Source organism: Zeugodacus cucurbitae, chromosome 3, assembly GCF_028554725.1.
Source record: "Zeugodacus cucurbitae isolate PBARC_wt_2022May chromosome 3, idZeuCucr1.2, whole genome shotgun sequence".
Taxonomy (NCBI): Eukaryota; Metazoa; Arthropoda; class Insecta; order Diptera; family Tephritidae; genus Zeugodacus; species Zeugodacus cucurbitae.
This window is the reverse complement of record NC_071668.1, coordinates 50,203,872-50,227,611: the sequence shown is the minus strand read 5'-3', so window position 1 is coordinate 50,227,611 and position 23,740 is coordinate 50,203,872. Positions and strand designations below refer to the sequence as shown.

Genomic DNA, 23,740 nt, shown 5'->3' with positions numbered 1-23,740 from the left:
ACTACAATGGATTGCATTGAACATACCGAAAGCTTTAAGCTTTTCTGCCACAACCATATGTTTTCTGACATTTTGACATACAGAAAATAAATTAAATCCAAAATAAAATGAAATCGAAAATCAAAATTTGGAAAATATGATGTGAATCCGACTGCATAGCTGCTATAGCTTTATTGGTTTGCGAGATATATACAAAACTCCAATTTGGGGGCGGGGCCACGCCTACTTCCACAAAATATTACATCCAAATATGGCCCTTACTAGGACGATCCTTTGTACCAAATTTTACTTGTATAACTTCATTTATGGCTTAGTTGTTAGGCAAAGATAACAACTTGTAAATATGCAGATTTAAGCATCTTCCCTCATATACACTGGTGGTCACATAATTAAGGACACTCCGTTTTCTTTTAAAATATTGGTTTATTTTATAATTTAAAAGCGACATATTTTTTCTAAACTTCAGTTACCATATTTATTATCTTCTAAGGTATAGATTTATTGAAAATTTAACGAACAAATTGTTTCCCATTTGAACCAAATAAATTAAACTTGGATTCATCGCTCAACAGCATTTGTTTCCAAAAATCTAAGGGTTTTCCGATATACTCCATTGCAAATTTAATACGACTCTTTAAGTTTTTGTTTGATACGTGCGGTTTTTTTCTTGCGATTCTAGAAGACGACATCTGATGGTTCGTGTTGATACATCGTTGGTCAGTTGATCCTTTATCGTGCCAAGAATTTGCCTGGAAGTTAAAAGAGGATTCGCCTTGCAAACTCTACAAATTACACGATCGTCCTTTGAAGTAGTTTTTCTGGGTCATTTTTTTCTTATTTTACTCCCTGTCCTCCGTAATGAATCAAAGCATTGTGAACCATTGATTTTGAGCATAAAAGTTCCTTCGCTACAGCTCTAATGGACATTTTTTCCTTCACGTACTTGTAAATAATCATTTTCCTCAATTCTGGAGTACAACTCTTTTTTCGACCCATATCTAACAGTTATTTTATTTGATATTGAATATTTAGTTAATATACAAATGATTTATACAACTTACCGCAAGTTTTTGTGTTAAAATAATAAAAAATCCAATAAAAAAAATTGGTGTCCTTAATTATGTGACCAAGCACCAGCACACTCAAAATACAATAAATTCATCAAAACGTGCTACATTTTTGAGCACAGTTATAATATACCGTTGCAATTTACAGTGGGTCTCTAGGCGAAAATTTAGTGCTAAAAACATTGAACTGAAACGCTGTTTTACTCAACTTTATTTTGTCCCTAATTATGTGGCCACCAGTGTACCTAGGTTGATTATTAGGACGAGTTAAAATACATAAAATATAGTCGAAAAAAAATATTGCGCTTTCTCGCTTTTTGTTTTTTACTGTTTGTATATCGTAATTTTTCACACCTAAAGGTTAATATTTATTTTCTCTCTCACACACAGCAATGTCACATGTGCAAATGATGCCGAAATTATCATTTGTTGCACGTAAGACCGTTTTTCTCAAATATCCTGTGGTAGGGTACCCAATCGACAGCATGATTATAAAGAAAGTTAAACACGTGAACACAAAGACATATTTTTTAATTTACAAGCGCATATAAATATGTACATACTTAAATTCGTATGAACTTCATTGATTATTTAATTTAACGGTATCATTATCGGTCGAATTTCATGTGAATTGGAGCTTGCCCTAGAAATTCTCTTTTGGACTCTACTCTACTGTACTCAACAAGTTCATTGCATACTGTATGAAGTACAGTTGCATCATGCGGCAAGTGACGCATTCCGAGCGTTGCATATTAATCTGAAACACATATGCATGTATTAGGGTGGTCCATAAAATATTGAAACACATTTTTTCATTCGGCTTCTTCGTCGGTTTCTGTTATACTCTTGCGTTATTGCACTTCTTGACCTCGCGAGCGCGTGTGAATGGCCACTTTAATTATGATATCTTATATTCTCTAATAACAATTTTTATTATATTTATTTATAAGTTTGCACACGTTTTGATTATATTATGACATAGATTGAGTGCTGGCGATTCAAAAATATAACTTGAATAAATTAAATGAACTGGCATAACTGAATATCCTTAAAATATCACAATAATAATAATATTTAGGTGAAATAACCAAATCTGACCTGACCTATGACTTCGTAAGTCAATTTCAGTGTTTATTACTATACTTATGTCCTCATAAAACCTACCATCTCACTCACACATATACGTTCACATTACCATTACAGATGGTGTCAGCTTGCCAACGAATATATGACAGCGTGTTCAGAACGGCACCCTACTCATTGAGAATGTGCAGCGTACCGCCGATCAAGGGACGTACACTTGCAGGGCCCGCAACAAGCACAACGGCGCAACAAACGGGGGAGGTGAAAGTTTTGTGTGAGTTGAATCAGCCAAAATCTGGTTGATGTTGCTGGTATTGGTATTTCAATTTGAAATCCATATTCGGTGCCTGTATATACGGGAATTTCACCAGATTAATTTAAATTTGTCTGGACTAGTTAAGTTGAAAATCGTTCGCAGAACTCCACATGAATATTGGTGAACTTCGGAACTTCTATTTAGAAAAATAGAAAAAGTAAATTATTGCGAAATTTTTGTTGAAAAATTACTGGAACCTTTTGTGAAAGCATTTGTGGTCAAAAATAAATATTATTAATTTAGCTTATCATATTAGAATTTGTGATCTGTTCCATTGAATGATTACAACATAATTTAAATAGTTTTTATTAGTTTTTAAATTTTTGGCACGTACTACAAAGAGCTGAATATTTGTTCGAATTTTTTGTATGATGATAGAAGAAACATCGCTGTCGTTTTTTGGTGGATTCATTTCTGGCAGAGCATAGAGCTGTGCAAAATATACTCGATTTCCGATAACTAGCTTTCTTTGTCGGCGTTTTTGATGGAGTGATGTAATAATAAACGGCAAAATGTTTCAAAATACTAGGTGGGTCAAATTGACCCAACAACGTAATAAGTGTAATGAAATTACATTTGGCATCCTCCAGCAACATAAAAAACAGATATTATTTTAATTTTCATATTTATCTATTCATTTTACTGCAGTTAACAAATAGAAGAAGAATCAATACAATACGACTAGACTTCGAATTTCGACGAGTTTTACTGAAAATTGGGTCAAATTGACCCAAACATAGCAGAAGGGTTAATAACAATTAATTTGAAGATTTTTCAGGCAACGATTCACAATAAAGGGTGAAGTAATTGCACATGTTAGAAATTAGAGTAATTCGCAACTCGTAAAAAATATTTTCGCATATAACCTTCAATTATCTACAAAAGTTCATGTTGTAAAAATTAAGCGCGTACACATTCATTTCCGCTTCCACGAACTGCCATGGAAACAAACGAGTATATGATTGAGTTTAACAGCGTTCATATGAAAGAAATACACAGAACACACACATGCACGTATACCCCACTCATCAGCTAAAAATATTGAAATTGTTCACCAATTATACCTGTTTTCTACCGTTACCTCTCTGTCCTCCCATATATGTTTGCATTTTGTTATTGTTGTTCCTTAAATTTCTACTTCATTGACCTGCATACTAACAGCATACGAAATTTTTTGCAATTATATTTTATTATTTTTTCACACGCGCATACATACATTCAACCCCAAAAGCAAAAACAAAAGAAACAAAACAAAATATTTTCGAATATAAATAACGATCGTTTTAACATATCGCACTGGAGAGAAAGTGATGAAATATAAAAATGCAACGATAAATGTTAATTCAGATTTTTCCTTATATATATCATATACATACAATGATATATTATGCATCGTATAGCTTTCATATGTATATAAAACACACAAAACACAAAAGTAAGGCGCTGTACAAATAAATTAACATTAAAAAGCTCACTTCAATATGCAGCTATAAAAATACCGCAATGTTTACTACCGCACATCAAAATGCAATAATATTCCTGTAGTCAGCAGCTAACGATTTGCAGCACACATTTGCATTCACATCCAATTCCGCTCAAAATTATAATATACCACCCATCTGCCACATTTGCAAGCACATTGCTTTCAGCACATGCACCTACACATTTATATTTTTTGTTCCAAGAAAATACTAAACTGCAATAAACATTAATCCTTTATATTACCTTTGAAGAAGTACCTCACCACGCTCATGTTGAAAATTTTATAGTTCTTGATTCATTAGTCAATCGCTCATATATTACTGCTTATTTCATAACCGAAGGGATTAAATCATGAACTTTAAATTTGTCTCAAAGTACCTTCTTTAAAGTTTTCTCTACTAATTAGTATGGGACAGGTTTCATTTCCATCAGGCAATCTAGCTTCACCTGTGCAAGTAAAAAATATTTGCAATGAACCCTTTCTCTTTGACGAACAGACGTTAGACGCAACAAACTCTGGATAAATATGTACTGTGTTTTCACTGGTTCCATGTTGACCTACCGTTTAAGATGAAACCTTCATACTACGCCAAGGTAATTTTGCACTATTGAGAGTATAAGTAATTTTAGGAAACCCACGCAGAGAAACAATCGATCGCTTCAGAAAAGTTCAAATTTATCGACATACTAATTGAAAACCTCCCTAATAAGAATATTCAATAAAACATCTTTCCCGAACCTTTATGATTGCTCATTCGGTATATGTTATCAATACTTAGATAATGTATAACATTAGTATTATGATATAGTACATGCATATGCGTACTTGCGCTAATAACAGTTAAAGCTGGATCAAAGGGCATTCTCATTACAATAAGCTCCCTTCTTAAGTCTTAAGAAGTATCATTTTTTTATACCATATACCGTACTATTAAAATATATTTGTATTTCTTTCTTTTCAGCGTTAATGGGGTAAGTTCTAAAAGTAGTATATTTGCCTTCAAATGAATGTTAGAATCAGCATAGGAAACGATCGGTGGTCAATGCAAAGTAGTCCTGTCGACAACAGTCGGACAGTGGCAACAGCTTGTATCCAGATGCTGCTGTTATAGCGCGATAGCACGGTCGCCCACCGCTACGTAAGGCGTGCAATAACTCACAAATAACATTGCGATTAATACTTAACAGAATATTTGGATGATGACCCCAAAACATGTCTTAGCAATGCAGTCCATAGCTTTCGAATTGGTAAACAGGTTTATGCGTTAAACAATACTGCTAATGAAAAGTAATCGTAATTCCGAGAAAAAAGTATGGGTAAGCCTGCTATTAGTTCTACTTAAGCTTGTAACTGTACCTAATTAGTATTTCTTCTTTTCAGAGAATCAATGACCTCGTCGTGAGAGCACCTAACCCGAGACGACCCAACATCTTCTGGTAGTGGATTTCTATTTGTAAAAGTTACCGCTCCGTTTGAAAAAATATAAATAAAGAAATATTTATTTTTATTATGATTTATTAATTTTATATAATGTTTAGGCCATAATAAAAATTCATTATATCACACAATATTAACCCATAATATTATTGCATTTTTATTTTACTGAAAATACATAATCTTGCTTGTTAAATTAATTAGAATAAATTAAAGAAAGAAGCCACTACGAATGTAACAAGTATAGAAGGTCTAGGTTCGAGTGTAACTTAATATTTTGTACTCAACACATTAATATATTATCATGGTGTAAAGAATATATCTTCATTGGTTCTTGATTCATATACTATACATATGTTAAAGTGAACGGATAAGACGTATAATAAAATTGTTGACATGAATAGTAGGTGTGGTTGTAAATCGACCAATAATACAATTTCATTAATTCTAAAACTTTAGACAAATATTGTAAATAAATTATTTTACCAAGTCTGGTTTACAAAGCTTTAGAAGTTTTCGAGATATATATATCAAGAGATATATATTTACTCTCCTTCTAGGGATCATTCTTGCGAGTTTCAATTTCATAGCTTAATTTGTGGCTTAATTAGAGCACTTTATAATTTTTCACTTAACGCCATGTTATGTGCGAGGTAAACCTATTCCGACAATTTGCGATACCAACCTCTTCATGGTGGCAAGGAGCATGTCTACCAGTACGGTATCTTAAATTTTAGTCAAAATATATCTTGCACGGTCGACCAACAGACATTCGGAATTCAACTTAAATATAATGAAGCTTCTAAAGAAAGGGAGTCACTAGATTTGGATCTTCGCTTAAATATTGTTAAAGATTCGAAATACCTTCATTGATATTCTTGAGGGTCAGAGAGAGCAATTCATATGTATATGGTGAATTCGACAATTATTTATTAGCTAAAAGATAGCGGGAATCTTGATTTTTTCATTAAATTGCCAATTGGTCATTTTGAGGAGACATCAGCCATATTGAGCACTCTGAAAACATTTAAAATTTAATAAATTTTCTCATATTAAATAGAGGAAGAGATAGAGAGTAAGAAAAGTAAACAAACCTTTATTTACCTTTAATTTATTATGAGAAAACGAATATAGCATATATGAATATGAATATCGCACAGAAGTATGATTTTATACACATTGAAATACTTTTACTTAAATATGTTTAATAATCAAATATAAGCAGGAGTATACACATGTATAATAAATTAAGGTCAGTTAGAAAGCACGTGTTTGGAAATGGTATACCAATATTTTCTGTATATATGCATTTACAACATTTATTTACTATATTCATGCACTAACATGTTTTATTACAAATGCATTATTGTAATGCATACAGATATGCGCTATGCTATGTGAATTTATTCATAAAAATTGTAGCAAATGCAAGCATTTATATTTTTACTACAGCTTTGATGAATTATCCAAATAGCAACATGTTCAAGATTTTGATGGGACAATGGTGCAAAGGTATACTCGTATAATATATTGTGGTGGATCTCGACAAATTTAGTTCTAAAATATCTAATCGTCTAGTTTAAATAAACAAATTTTATGTCTTCATATGAAACGATCTCAAGGCAAAGAATCAGTGGAAGTTAGAGTAAATAAAGAAGGCCCAAGATAGAGCAGAAACGAAAGTTGATAACTATGGTAATGGACCATAAGGATTGAAAGTGTTATATCGAATACCGATTTAAACAAAATTTAGTACAAATCATTTTCTTAATATCTTAATTTCGTAGGTATCCTAAGAGTTTTTGAAAGAATCTTTCTCTTGTAGTATTAAGAAACTACCAAATCTGCAAACTCGGATCAAAACTTTCCATGGTCCCCTTATAAATAAAATTATTTTCAAACTTCCCGTGGTCTTTATAATGTTTATATCGGTTAATATGTGAGATATTTTTGCATAAAATTAAGTAAATATAATGTAGCTTAAGGGCTAAAAAGGAACAAATCAGGACAGAAAATAAGGAAGAGTATAACCACAGAACAAAGAGGAGAAACTATGGATAACTTAAAAACTGGAAAGAGTATGAAACTATATGTATATGTAAATATAGTTTGCATACAACTATACTGTACAATTTGCAGAAAATCGAAAAAGTAATTGGCGAAAAGTCTGAGTTAGTTTTTTCATGAACTCTATTGAGCTCACCGCTCAGTTTATCGACATGTAAGTCATTTGTGTGTGCATGTGTGTTAAAAAATTGACCTATTGTCATTTATCAATGTGGTCGTATTCACTTCATACACCACCCACTCTAAGCAAATAGGCCTGCCAACTTGCTAGCTTCTGTATCAGAAACCATATGAGACAAAGTGAAGAGCACGCCGGTACGTGGCTTCCGATGCTTTGTTTGGCTCTATTGCATTTGAAGAGTCTGGTGAAGGAATACAACAAAAAAATCTGGAATTCAAAAACTTTTCACAAAGCACTGCTGATGAAGTACACACAAAACTCGTGCAAAAAACGCTTTGAAAAGGCTCTTGAATCCACAGCTGAGGCCCAAGCTGCTGTATAGAGAGTTGAAGGAAGCTAGTGTGAATTTACATTAGTATAGATTTTTGTATGTACGTATATGCGTGTGTATGTAAGCAAATTGTATCAAAGATGTGAGGAAAAATGTTAGGTAAAAATTTAAAATTACTACTGAGGGGACTGTGTATATAGATTAGTAAATCTATGTAAATAGCTGTACTTAAAAATATAGATGAATAAATTCTTGATGCTGGTTTTGTATTCTCAAAACTGAATATATGCATAAGCAGCGAAGTACATGTATAGAAATTAAATTAAAATACGAATTGAAAAAATACGAAAAACCTGTTCTTACCATTTTTTTTTTGCACAAACACTGTAATTTCGTTCAACTCACATATCAGTACACATATAACAAAGCTAAATTTGTGTCTGTTAAAATTCAGTGAGCAAATTACTTCATTGTAATGCATTTTTTGAATTTGCTTCACTGAAATTTCATCAAATAGGGATATACCAGAGCTATGAAACGTTCGAAAAAATATTTGCAAGCATCACACACATGTGTAACTGCGTGTACGTGTCTACATACATACATGCTCGTACATACATAAATGAATGTTATAAATATGAATCTATGCATCCATCTAAAAAAAAATGCTTCAAAGTATAACTGATCTGCATGCTATATATATAACAAATACATATAGACGTTTGTGCATACTAGCAAGCTAGATATACGAAAACTACAATAAGAACAAATAGTCAGTGTCGAAAACATCAATTCCCTGCGCAGGAAAATAGCAAAATTCCCAAAAAAGGAGGTGGCAACAGTGAAAAAGCAATCTAATTGTATGCTTCCTGATGGCTCGGACGATAGACAGCTAAAATTGGTACATATTTTTCTGCAGTTTTTGAGGCTTTTCCATATATGTGCACATTGAAATGTTTCCTCTTACGAACATATAAACATATGCGTTTGTTTGGTGTATTCGCCACTAGTGAGTTAGAGGCCTTAAAATTCAGATATAGATGCATTTCCATTGCATATCTGCTTGTGTGTACTACTTCCTACATGTATGTTATATGGATGTTAAATTCCACGTGAGTTTGTATGATTTTGAAATAAATTTCCATTTTGTGAATATCTGATCCCTTAAAATTTGACCTAACCACAATAAAACATTGACTCAGAATAGTCTAACGGCGTCAAATCGCATGACCGAGGCGGCCAATTGACTGGGTCATTTCTAGAGATAACACGTTCACCACACTTGATTTTCAATGAATAGATTGTGACATTCGCTGTTTGGCTTGTAATTCGGTAGTAATTTTTTAAAATTTCGACTCTTTGTTGGATCGTATATCTTTCCATGATGAAATGGTTTGCCAGAAGATAAATATCAAAAGAGCGGGAAAGAATATGGCGTCCTTTTCTGTCCCTATCGGTCATCTTTTGTAGCGTCCTATTTACATACATATACTTATATAGAACATATATGAACCATTGTAAAGAATGTCAATGGCATGTAAATCCTATTAACGGTGCAATGTGGCACTCGTTAAAATTTTGTTTATAGTCGTGGTTTGAGCAAAATAGGAAAGCAACAAAGAAAGACAAAAATATTTCACGGAGCTTAATGAAAATTCAATAGAACAGGCGGATCGATGCGCAAAGACCTAACCACTAAGTCGTTTTTTAAAATGGCATAGATTTAGTTTTCATCTAACACACATATTTTATCACTTATTTTGCCAATATTGGATAAATACCGCGTAGTTTCAAAGGAGACTAAAAAATGTTTAACAACTTTAACTAACAATCTGATGATAGGCCAGCTTAGGTGATGGTGTTTTGTGGTTTTCTGATGTTATCCCATAAGTAAAGAGATATACGAATTTTCGGAACAACTAATGAATTTAAGAATAAACTTTATCTGCAAAAAAAAGCTCTGTAAATTTAACATCATAGTGTTGATCAGAGTCCAACATGGAACAATTGTCCTATATATAATAGAAGTTCGGTACTTCTAACGGGCTTAACTTTCTGTGCACCATCATATGAGTGTGAAATCATTTTCGTAAGTTTTTTTAGTCATCAATTATATAAACAAATTTAATTCGACAGACAATCGTAATAGGTCCACATAAATTATAATATAATTTATGGAATGGAGCTGACTTACTCAAATATCAGAGGAAAACAAATATCAGAAACACTTTGGCTGATAATTAATAAAAACTAAAATTGCTTTAGTACCGAAGCTCTCAAGGTTTTGTAAAATATTTGGCCAGTTAAAATATTTGTAGTTGGATCGTTAGTTTTACGCATAAAGTGATACAAAATCATGAAAAAATTTGAATATAATGTATAATTACTATGAAGAAGTTCGTATTAGATCATCTAGCTTTTAGGGAGTAAGGCACAGCTCTTATCCGAATCAAAGTAGAGGCATTGGAGACTTGAGATTGACAAAGATAAATTTGACCTACGTAGTCTAGTACGACTTACGCATAAAGGTTTATACACACATCTTTTCTCAAATAAGTAAGTGCGTGCCGTCGACACTGACACTGTATGCACAGCAACATCTTCAAGTGTTTTAATTACAAACAAGCAACTGCATAAAACTTAAATTTCATATTTCTTATAGTATGAATTTTAAGCAAAAATGTATGTAAGTAGAAAAGCACGTACGTCGGTGAAGAGTTTTACCAGGAATGCCGAAATATACATAGATCAAAATACTTCCAGATCCAATTTTTCGCTCCACGAAGAAATTTTGCCAGAATGAAAACAAATGTGTGGTCTCTGCGGATGTTTTCTCGTTTGCCAGAGATGTTGAGGCGACAGCAGCAACGACTACGACAACAAAAACACCAAGCACACCACGAGCTGACCATCCGGTCTATCAACAGAACAAACAAAAACAATGAGTTGCAGCAATGTAAACAGCCGGTCAGCAAGAGTAAAATGACAACAAGACAACCAGGATGCTGAAAATTTTTTTGTTGTTATTTTAGTTGTGCACTTTGAGTTCAGTCCCTAGCATCTCATTTGCATTGTTGTCCCGCCTGGTTGCTACCTACTGTCGGTGGGCTGTTAATGTTGGTGTGATGGAGCAACGGCCTGTGATAGCATCGCATATGGAACATGTGGATTTATCGCAATGCTACATCTGCAACGTACAGATATCGATTTTTATAAAATCAGAAGCTTCATGGGGAAAATGCATAGTGGACTGGAAGTGTGTATGTAACTACGTGGTATATACACACGCTGATATATTATACATACATTGGAAGATTGAATGTTAAACCTATTTTTTCTATGGTATGGACCTTATCTGATCTCCCCTAGGGGCATTTCCAACATTTTCAGTTAGTGAGATTAATTATAGTAACGAAGTTTTGGACTTGAGAAAACAAAATTTATAATTTTTGTTTGTTATTCTATTCTCTGTGTTCCAATTCTAATGATAAATCAATCAAAGCTGAAGGCCACAAGTATATGTTTGTCCTTAACTGAAGAAAATTTGGTTTGGTTCCACAGTTGGAAGGGACGCTGATAATGTCTCCTAGTATAACTACCTGTATAACTACCTACTGACGTTCTGTCAAGAATTCCAACTGAAAAGACATGTGACCTTCGAAACAATATAATTTTGAAGTCGCCATAAATACGATTCGGTACGTACTTATATTTACCATATTATATTCCTTGTACCGAGTGCCATCTCATTGATTGCAAACAAAAACTAACCGACGTGAGAATGTGGTACACATGTGAGTATGTATATATATACATATTTGCATGTATTATATATATGAATATCTCCTTCTTGAGTAACAATTCTCACTTCATTAATTTTCTTACGCTTTTTTTAGGATAATATACCTTCCCTTTCCAGACACACTTGCTGTGTCTGTTGGTCCGTAATTCTATTTCATCGAGACATTTGCCTTGAATTTCTTTGGAAACATTTTTCCGCTGTCAGCTCTAAACGATTTCTTCATTTTCAATTTCAATTTCAGTATTCTTGCACATTTACGCTTATTGCTTTGGCGAGATATTTTCATATTACGTTTTGTTTTCTTCCCCTGCTGGTTTTATCTATGATTGTGAGTGAATGTAGTGGCAGGCACGGTCAAAAAGTTAATCATACGACATACCTAACATCTGTTGACAATAGTAATTCGAACGTAAATTACTTTCATTGCTTTCATAACTTTGCGTTGCAAGAATAAGCTCATTTTATTTGACACTGAGAACCTACGGTCTATTGTACATAAGTTAAGACTGACTTCATGCCATACTACTGGACAATATGACGCCGAATTATTGGTATATTTGTATAGATATCTACTTGCTGTTTGTAAAAAGTCTTTGGATTGGATTAATATCATCAAAGGTTATGTAAGCCATTAGATCGGCGAGGTTTTTAAGCGTGGTTTACTCAATAATGCCAACGAAAGAAATAGGGAATAGTTTTTATCTTCTGATATAGATATTTTTAATGCGTGTTGAAATAGTTTAGTTTTAATGGATAATTATATCATTAAATATTCCATTCTAAAGCTACAAAATTTATCTATATCCTGAAGTAGACCATAGCACAATAAAATTTATATACACTTACATTTTAGGAACTTAATTTTAATTGTTGTCTGTTAAGTGTAGCCCTGAATAGAACTACAAATTTCAACCATATATCCTCCCTTGCTACCATATATCAGATACCATACACAAGGAAGGAAGACTTTTCGATGAGAGATTGAAAGACAGAGAGGACCTTTTACACCTCAAACCTCAAGTATATTACAACAAAATGGTTATGCAAATAGGTAGCATAGGTCTTACGAAAAAATATTTTATAGCATGTCAATGCACTCACCCGTATCAAATGTAGGCCTGACAGAATCACAACACATCTACATAGGCAAATGAGATTAATAACAACAACTCCCACAGCAGCCGGTTCTACGCACCGGAGTTGACCCGGCTTTTATCCGGTCAAGGGCTGCCCTTTTCGTCGATCTAACCCTGTTTGGATCGATTAGTTTTAAGTTTAGTTGTACGTCATTGGAGCAACGCCTTGCAGCAGGGTTGCTCCATATCCTCTTACTCCGGGCTGGCATCGAGTCCAACCCAGGGCCTGAGGTATTTTTCTGCTGCGTATGCGCTAAAAGGCTCCATCCAAATTCCACCTCGGTTAGGTGCAACACATGCAATGGAGCCATCTTAAGACCTGTTCAGGCCTTAAGACCCATAGGGAGTGGACCACACGTTATGTGGCCCCTTGCTGTCAACGCAATACTGCGACTGTTGCCTCTACGGCAGTGCAATCTGCACCCAGTTCGCGCAATGCGCCGCCACCCTCAGGGAGTGACCAACTTAGGGCCCTTTCGGCCCCCAAGAGCTCAAGTTGACTCCAAGTCTGATAAATCTGACCAAGACATACCCGACTCTTACAATTTAACTGCAACGGGCTCCAAAGTAAGATCGAGGAGATAGCTGATTTTATGAGTCGGGAAGGCATATCAATAGCTGCGGTCCAAGACACCAAGTTAAACAGCCACTCAGACCTTCTGAGTTGTGCAGGTTTCAACGTTTTACGTAAAGATCGCGAGCGAGATAGTGGTGGTGGCCTAGCATTCATATTACACAACACCGTGCAATATCGTCTTATCGAAGGTGACATCGACCGCAGGGACTCTATCCTAGAATGTCAGGGTAATATATACATCCCCCCAGTTACAAGTTGTCCAACAGGATATCACCCGAATATTAGTGCGCTACTTCGTGGTGAAAACCGACTGGTACTTGGCGACTTTAACGCGCACCACGATCTTTGGCATTCTTGCCTGTCAAATGATCGGAGAGGGATGGATCTGGCAGAACAGATAGACGATTCGACATTCTGCACAATGAATGACGAAGCTCCCACCAGAATTATGAGCACCTGCAGCAGCTCGCCAGACATCACAATTGCTAGCGGTGGTCTGATAAACAGCATAACATGGCGACCTATGCTAACTCTTGCATCAGACCATCTGCCCATAATTATCTCGATTGAAAAACCTCCTGACTTTATTTCCGCGGACAACCGCACTTATGTTAACTTTAACAAAGCTAACTGGGACGGCTTCACGGAATTCACCGAGAATGCCTTCGCCGCTCTTCCCATTCCTATGGACGTAATCGTTGGCTAACGTCAATTCCGCAAGGTGATCACCGATGCTACTGCTCGTTTCATACCAGCCGGAAGAATTGCTAATATGCGTCCTAATTTCCCGGCTGAAGCGGCAATTTTAGCAAATGAGCGTGACTCCTTACGCCAGGTCGATCCCTGTGATCCCCGCATAAGGGATCTCAATTTGGAGATTCGACAACTGGTACATAACTATAAGCGGACGAAATGGGTAGAGCACTTGAAGTCTTGCAATCTTTCCACTGGCGTGAGCAAGCTCTGGTCAACCGTCAAATCTCTGTCAAACCCGAGGAGACATGACGACCGAGTTGAAATTCAATTCGGTAGCCATGCCTCCTCGGACCCGGAGAGGTGCGCGAGCTATTTTAGCCGACAATTCATACTGCACCCCCAGGTTGACAAGGCTAAAAGACGTGTCACCATACTGCTACGCAAAATGCGAAACAACGGCGCGCCACTTGTTTTCACCAGTGGGGAGGTTCAGGAGGTCATCAGGAAGACAAAGTCCTCCAAAGCCATTGGCCCTGACGGAATAAATTCTTTAATGTTAAAACACCCAGGTTCAACGAGAGTAGAATTTCTCGCCAAGGTACTCAATTTGTCGCTAACCACTCTTAAAATACCCGATATGTGGAAAATCGGAAGAGTGGTTCCACTACTGAAACCTGGGAAACCCGCCAACCAAGGGGAGTCCTATCGCCCGATAACTCTCCTTTCCCCAGTAGTGAAGACGCATGAGGCCTTACTGCTCCCGACACTCACATACCACCTGAACCTAGCTAAACATCAACACGGCTTCCGTAAAGTGCATAGTACCTCCACAGCACTTAGCGTCATAAACGCCGAGATAGTTCATGGTCTAAATCAGAAACCACCCTGTAAGAGAACCGTCCTAGTAGCGTTGGACCTGTCAAAAGCTTTTGACACGGTCAACCTAACAACGCTTCTAGAAGACGTGGAACAAACAACACGTTCTCCGGGGCTGAAGAGATGGATTATGAACTACCTGAGCGGTCGACAATCATCGATATTCTTCTCTTCTTAACTGGCGTAGAAACCGCTTACGCGGTTATAGCCGAGTCCACAACAGTGCGCCACGCATCTCTCCTTTTGGCGGTTTGGCGCCAATTGGTAATACCAAGTGAAGACAGGTCCTTCTCCACCTGGTCCTTCCACCGGAGTAGAGGTCTTCCTCTTCCTCGGCTTCCACCAGCGGGTACTGCATCGAAAACTTTCAGAGCTGGGGCACTTTCATCCATTCGAACAACATGACCCAGCCAGCGTAGCCGCTGTCTTTTTATTCGCTGGACTATGTCTATGTCGTCGAACAACACATACAGCTCATCATTCCACCTTCTGCGGTATTCGTCGTTGCCAATGTTTAAGGGACCGTAAATCTTCCGCAAGACCTATCTCTCGAAAACTCCTAGTGCCGTCTCATCGGATGTTGACACCGTCCACGTTTCTGCACCATAAAGTAGGACGGGAATGATGAGAGACTTGTAGAGTTTAGTTTTTGTTCGTCGAGAGAGGACTTTACTTTTCAATTGCCTACTCAGTCCATAGTAGCACCCGTTGGCAAGAGTGATTCTGCGTTGGATTTCAAGGCTGACATTATTATCGGTGTTAATGTTGGTTCCTAGGTATACGAAGTTATCTACAACTTCAAAGTTATGACTGTCAACAGTGACGTGGGAGCCAAGACGCGAATGCGCTGACTGTTTGTTTGATGACAGGAGATATTTCGTCTTGTCCTCGTTCACCACCAGACCCATACGTTTCGCTTCCTTATCCAGGCGGGAAAAAGCAGAACTAACGGCGCGGGTGTTGTTTCCAATGATATCGATATCATCGGCGTACGCCAGTAGCTGTACACTCTTGTAGAAGATTGTACCTTCTCTATTTAGCTCTGCAGCTCTTATAATTTTCTCCAGCATCAAGTTAAAGAAGTCGCGCGATAGCGAGTCACCTTGTCTGAAACCTCGTTTGGTATCGAACGGCTCGGAGAGGTCCTTCCCGATCCTGACGGAGCTTTTGGTGTTGCTCAACGTCAACTTACACAGCCGTATTAGTTTTGCGGGGATACCAAATTCAGACATCGCGGCATAAAGGCAGCTCCTTTTCGTGCTGTCGAAAGCAGCTTTAAAGTCAACAAATAGATGGTGTGTGTCGATCCTTTTTTCACGGGTCTTCTCCAAGATTTGGCGCATGGTGAATATCTGGTCAGTTGTTGATTTTCCAGGTCTAAAGCCACAACTGATGCTGGTGAAAATAATACGAGCTGCAGAGCTAAACAGAGAAGGTACAATCTTCTATAAGAGTGTACAGCTACTGGCGTACGCCGATGATATCGATATCATTGGAAACAACACCCGCGCCGTTAGTTCTGCTTTCTCCAGACTGGATAAGGAAGCGAAACGTATGGGTCTGGTGGTGAACGAGGACAAGACGAAATATCTCCTGTCGTCAAACAAACAGTCAGCGCATTCGCGTCTTGGCTCCCACGTCACTGTTGACAGTCATAACTTTGAAGTTGTAGATAATTTCGTCTACCTGGGAACCAGCATTAACAGCAATAACAATGTCAGCCTGGAAATCCAACTCAGAATCACTCTTGCCAACAGGTGCTACTATGGACTAAGTAGGCAATTGAAAAGTAAAGTCCTCTCTCGACGAACAAAAACCAAACTCTACAAGTCTCTCATCATTCCCGTCCTACTTTATGGTGCAGAAGCGTGGACGATGTCAACATCCGATGAGACGGCACTAGGAGTTTTCGAGAGAAAGGTTTTGCGGAAGATTTATGGTCCCTTAAGAATTGGCAACGGCGAATACCGCAGACGATTTAACGATGAGCTGTATGTGTTATTCGACGACATAGACATAGTCCAGCGAATAAAAAAACAGCGGCTACGCTGGCTAGGACATGTTGTTCGAATGGATGAAGGTGCTCCAGCTCTGAAAGTATTCGATGCAGTACCCGCTGGTGGAAGCAGAGGAACAGGGAGACCTCCACTCCGATGGAAGGACCAGGTGGAGAGGGACCTGGCTTCGCTTGGAATAACCAATTGGCGCCAAACTGCCAGAAGGAGAGATGCGTGGCGCGCTGTTTTGGACTCGGCTATAACCGCGTAAGCGGTGTCTACGCCAGTCAAGAAGAAGAAGAAGAAAGCCACACTGATAAGGTCCAATCAGTTTGTTGACGGTGGCCTTTAGTCTTTCACACAGTACGCTCGATAGAACCTTATAAGCGATGTTAAGGAGGCTTATCCCACGATAGTTGGCGCAGATTGTGGGGTCTCCCTTTTTGTGGATTGGGCAGAGTACACTGAGATTCCAATCGTCGGGCATGCCTTCCTCCGACCATATTTCGTAAAGAAGCTGATGCATGCACCTTATCAGCTCTTCGCCGCCGTATTTGAATAGCTCGGCCGGCAATCCATCGGCCCCCGCCGCCTTGTTGTTCTTCAAGTGGGTAATTGCTATTCTAATTTCTTCACGGTCGGGCAATGGAACATCTGTTCCATCGTCGTCGATTGGGGAATCGGGTTCGCCATCTCCTGGTGTTGTACTTTCACTGCCATTCAGCAGGCTGGAGAAGTGTTCCCTCCACAAACACAGTATACTCTGGTCATCAACCACTAGATCACCGCTGGGGGTCCTACAGGAGTGTGCTCCGGTCTTGAAACCTTCAGTTAGTCGCCGGATCTTTTCGTAAAATTTTCGAGCATTACCCCTGTCGGCCAGCTTGTCAAGCTCTTCATACTCACGCATTTCTGCCTCTTTCTTTCTTTTTCTGCAAATGCGTCTCGCTTCCCTCTTCAGCTCTCGGTATCTTTCCCATCCCGCTCGTGTTGCGGTCGATCGCAACATTGCGAGGTAGGCAGTCTGTTTTCTCTCCACTGCGAGACGACAATCCTCATCATACCAGCTGTTTTTTTGGCTTTTCCGAAAGCCAATGGCTTCGATTGCAGCTGTACGTAAGGAGTTTGATATGCCGTCCCACAGCTCCCTTATACCGAGATGCTGATGAGTGCTCTCAGAGAGCAGGAGTGCAAGTCGAGTAGAAAATCGTTCGGCTGTCGGTTGTGATTGCAGCTTCTCGATGTCGAACCTTCCTTGTGTTTCTTGACGTGTGCGCTTTTCTACACAGAGGCGGGTGCGTATCCTAGCTGCTACAAGATAGTGGTCCGAGTCGATGTTGGGACCACGAAGCGTACGCACATCAAAAACAATGGAGACATGTCGTCCATCTATCACAACATGATCGATCTGGTTGCGAGTGATTCGATCCGGGGACAGCCAAGTAGCTTGATGGATTTTCTTATGCTGGAATCTAGTACTACAGATGACCATATTTCGGGCCCCGGCGAAGTCGATCAGCCTCAGACCGTTTGGTGATGTTTCGTCATGGAGGCTGAATTTTCCGACTGTTGTGCCAAAGACACCTTCTTTACCCACCCTAGCGTTGAAATCGCCAAGCACGATTTTGACATCGTGGCGGGGGCAGCGCTCATAGGTACGTTCTAGGCGCTCATAGAAGGTATCTTTGATCACTTCGTCCTTCTCTTCCGTCGGGGCGTGGGCGCAAATCAGCGATATGTTGAAGAACCTCGCTTTGATGCGGATTGTGGCTAGACGTTCATCCACCGGAGTGAATGCCAGGACTCGACGACGGAGTCTCTCTCCCACCACGAATCCCACACCGAATTTGCGCTCCTTTATATGGCCGCTGTAGTAGATGTCACAAGGACCCACCTTCTTCCGTCCTTGTCCCGTCCATCGCATTTCTTGGATTGCGGTGATGTCAGCCTTTAGTTGTATGAGGACATCAACCAGCTGGGCCGAGGCACCTTCCCAATTAAGGGTCCGGACATTTCAGGTGCATGCCCTTAAATCATAGTCCTTTATACGTTTGCCGTTGTCGTCATCAAAAGGGGGATTTCTCATCCGAGGCCTGTGTTTCTTATTCACTGGTTATTCGTTTTTATGTGGTTGGTCCCAAGCCCTACGCACAACCGCATAAGCGGGATTCGCCTTCTCACTTTAGTTCGCTTCTTGACGGATGTCTGTTGGCTACCCAGAGGATCAAGTATCCTGTATTCCTCTAAGACCGGAAGTTGTGAGCTGCTTGAGCCACTTGTAAAAGCATCGTTCCTGGCCACTCCCAAGTGAATGGCAGTCAGAAACTTTCCTCACTTACGGGAACTTCTACATATGACTCCATTCTCCAATCCCCGTTACTGTTTAATTTTTATATTTCCAAACTTCCTCAACCACCAGAGGGAATTTCCGTTACCTCCTACGCAGATGATTGTACGATAATGACGTCGGGCACTGGCATCGATGACATGTGTTCGAAAGTGAACAGCTACCTCCCCGAACTTTCTCGCTTCTTCTCTGCGAGGAGCCTGGCACTCGCACCCACTAAATCCACGGCGACCCTTTTTACCAACTGGACGAAGGAGTACAGACTAAGTCTTAACATTCATGTCGATGGCTTACAAATTCCGACAGTACATAACCCCAAAATTTTGGGAGTTACATTTGACAGTCTGCACTCCTTCACTCCACACACGACTGCGATAGTCACTAAAGTACAGAGCCGCAACAAAATCCTCAAGTCGCTAGCCGGTAGCACTTGGGGGAAAAGACAAAGAAACGTTGCTGGCCACTTACAAGGCTATCGGCCGGCCGGTCGTAAATTACGCATCACCGGTATGGTCGCCTGGATGCAGTGACACGCAGCAGAATAAGCTACAGGCGTGCCAGAACACTGCACTCCGCACAGCAACAGGATGTCTCTTGATGTCACCAATGACACACTTACATAGTGAGGCCATTATGCTGCCTATTAAGGAGCATAATGAACTGCTTTCCAAGCAGTTTCTACTCGGGTGTTTTCGTAGAAATCACCCTTGTAGTCACTTGCTGGAAGCAGAACCGCCCCCCAGGTGCATCAAGAGATCGCTCCTTCAATACGTCGACGAACTTAACCCCTATACCGACCAAACTGCGGACGCAAACAGTTTTAGACACGCCCTAAACGCCATTCACAGTGGAGCTATTAACACCTTCATCGACTCCTTTCCGGTGAATGGCGTCCTTGGAACCAAACCACCACCTATAACAGACGAAGAGCTCGAGTTGCCACGTGAAACCAGAGTGACCCTTGCGCAGCTTCGATCTGGATATTGTAGCAGGTTAAACTCCTACTTATCCAGACTGAACCCCGACATTCAAAATACATGTCCCGCATGCAACGAGTCCCCGCATGACTCTAACCACTTCTTTGTATGCCCAATGAACCCTACTCATCTAACACCCCTCTCCCTTTGGTCCAACCCTGTCGAAACAGCACGTTTCCTGGGCCTCCCGTTAGATGATTTCGACGACAACTAGACTTAAGCTTCTCTTTTAAGGCAGGGATAGATAACCGTTACAACAACAACAACAACAACAACAACATTAATAATAACGCGCATGTGTATTCATACGTTTCGCAGCATGTTACGTATACGCCATGGTCACACGCAAAATGAAAAATGGAATAGTAGTGGGAATTCTGCCTGGCATTTCATTTCACTACTTGGCTGAATACCGTATAACCGTGTGTATTTTGTATTTTTGCTGTTCTGGTTTTTAATTTCATTGCCCTTTAATTTGTGAAAAAGTGCATACTTAAAGGGCTGTTACACCAACCATGCGAGTTTAATTGTTCTACGCTTTACAGTGAGCACATTGTGGCTCCTTGGTATGAGAAGTCCTTTTGTTTGCACAGAGACTAGCCTGTGAATATGCTAGAAAAGGTAGTTGGATGTGAGGAAAAAATTACCCCAAATACGTTTGTGTTGATGGAAGGTGTGACTGTGACTGGAACTAAGACTGTGATTTTATGATTTTTGTAACAATTTTAGTATAGAGTTTTTTAGTTTATGTTTAAATTTCGAAAGTTTTAAGAAAACTAAATAAAACATTCTTCTTCTTCGACTAATTTCAATGAAATTCAGTTCATAACATTTTCTTGACATCTGAATGATATATCATATAGTTAGAAAATGGGCGAAATCGATTCACAACTGCGCCTACTTCCCATATACCACTATTTTAAAGTCCATCTGAATCGTTAACTTTACAATCAATAATTAAGTACTAAGGAACCGAACTTAGCAGAAATACTCTATTCACTTGTCCTTTTAAAAATTGCAGAACTCGTATTATAAGTTTTCAAGGCCCTAGATAGCCAATATAAGGACCTCAGTGCAAATAAATTTAACGACAAATTAAATAAATTATAGCTTTTTCATCACCAGTTTTTGGCCTTCACATTGCCGGCAACTCGATAACCGATCAGCTGTTATACATTTTTTTTTTTTGCTTTTCATAACAAGTTGGTAAGTTTCATCAGCTGATTGCTATTTTTAGCAGCGACATCTACGGTCGTGTTACGTGAACAACAACTCGTAGACAAAGAACGTATATATAATTACAAATACGGTGTTTGTTGCAGAGTTGCATTTATTTTTCAAGTCGATTAAAATTCAATTAAAAATTAATGTAGATTTTTATTTTTGAAGATCAATTAGTCATTGTGCGAAAAAGGTATAAGGGATTGCCATACAAAAAACATATTAATCCCGCTCAGAATCTAGTATTCCCACTCCGTAAGTGAATGGGTTATCCATCAAAGTTTTTTGGCGGATCTTTGTTATGCACATATGCAAATAAACCATCACAATGAGCTTATAAACAAAGTTATGGCAATGACTATAACCAAAAATTGACATTTAACCAATCCAGTTAACTTACATATATGAAAATATACGATTTTACACGTCCACACAGTATTAATTCGGAATTCTTAACTATTTTTGTATGTATTTTGTTTGCCAAATATTTTACATGCGATATGCAAAGAAAGCAATAACCACTTCTATGATGTTGGCAACTATCCAAACCTACGACGTCACGTGACACGAGCTTCGGTACAAATGTTTCCCAAAACCGCACAATTGGTTTCATTTTGGTGAAAATCTCTTGTAAGGTTTGCAGCATTTTTGATATATGCGACACTCAGTTGAACTCAGGCATTAGTCGTGAGCTTGCTGTAAAAATAGTGCACATATTATCCAAATATTGCTCGGCATTTTACACTGTTGCAAAAATATATGAACTTTTAAGTTTTTTTACGATTATGATGTCCCTCTGGTTGAAGATGCTAAGCTAATCTAACCTAATCAGGCAATAAGCCAATACTCCGTTGTTGTGTCTTTCATGTCAAAAGCAGACTCCAGATTTCATTCCACAATTCTGTAATGAAAATTACTTTGGAATGTTGCACCTTGCTGACGCATCTTTTATTTTAAGGTGGATTCCCGAAAAGGAGATCACAATTGGCGAGAGGCTGGTCCTTTGTGATTTCAAGAGCTTGTAAAGGTGAATCTAAATACCCTCGACAAAGGTAAGGTATATTCTTCTTGTCAACATTATAGTAATCAACAATCAATTCACTTTTTCACATTTGCACTTTTTGCATTTTTCCAATATAACAAATATTTGCTTTTGAGCACAAAATTGTATGCATTGCTAAGGAAAGGAAAGCAATTCGAACTAACTAAATACTCGCACTTATGACAGGAAAGGACATGATTGGTTTTTAAAAAAATCCAAACAAAATAGCGACAGTTTCATAGTGCATAAAATGAGGCTCGAAAGCAACGAACTGACGAAATAAGAAGCTGAAGATACTTGGAGAAGCCAGAGGGGCAAAGCGAACATTATAAGGAAAATATGGCTGAAGATAATTGCAAAAGCAATGAGAATCAGGCAAACGCTTAGCTCATCAACGTTAAAACCGAAGCAGTCGCTATAAATAAGTGAGTGGGAAATAAACCAAATTGCAAACGCCTACTAAACTCCCAACACCTTTAACAGATACATTCATGTTGTATGTATTCACGCTTTGAAAAGAGTCTGTCGACGAAGCACTGAAAACGTTTTGTGAAAATGTTTACACAATTTAATTGAATTTTGTATTTTCGCGTTGAACTAGAAATTTCAATTCACTCAAAAAACTTACGTACATTTATATATGTATCAACTATAGTATATATTGTATGGAAATTAGAGATTATCTTTAAAATATGGGATGCCGATCCCGAACTCGTTTAAAAATTTTATTGTAAATTTGCTGTATATTCTCTGCTAGACTTTTGTTTAATTTTAGTGGCGGCAACATATACTGCTTCAAAGTAATATTCAGCATATAATACCTTTATTAGGTTGAGAATCAAACTTAAAGCATTGTCGCAATTTGAGCACAGTTCCATTATGGGACACGGTTAAAACATGCGAGATATGGTGTATTCGACCCTGCCCAAATCCTTTGGCCAAAATTGTTCGTCTTCTAGTTAAAAAGATCTTTCGCCGTGACAAGGTACCGAAACCTGAACTAACAAGAAAAACGTTTATCCCGAAATTTGCTTACTTTTACCCCGCAAAAGTTTGACTGATATACTCGTATGTATATTTTCTACACAGCCACGAGAGCTGAGAGAGAAAATGGAAGGATTTGTATTTGCATCAAAAAATCAGCAAAAAACTAAGGGCTTTTAATTT

At 38.3% G+C, this 23,740-nt stretch overlaps 1 long non-coding RNA gene across 4 annotated transcripts in view; it reads left to right on the top strand.

Annotated features, from left to right (window-relative positions):
* Window positions 1-5,524, top strand: part of LOC105219638 (uncharacterized) — a 32,539-nt gene extending 27,015 nt beyond the window's left edge. For all 4 annotated transcript variants that reach the window (XR_008470434.1, XR_008470433.1, XR_008470431.1 and 1 more), the window contains 3 exons: window positions 2,271-2,424; window positions 4,911-5,265; window positions 5,330-5,524. This is a non-coding gene — a long non-coding RNA (uncharacterized LOC105219638). The remainder of the gene's footprint in view (window positions 1-2,270; window positions 2,425-4,910; window positions 5,266-5,329) is intronic.
* Window positions 5,525-23,740: the final 18,216 nt, after the last annotated feature.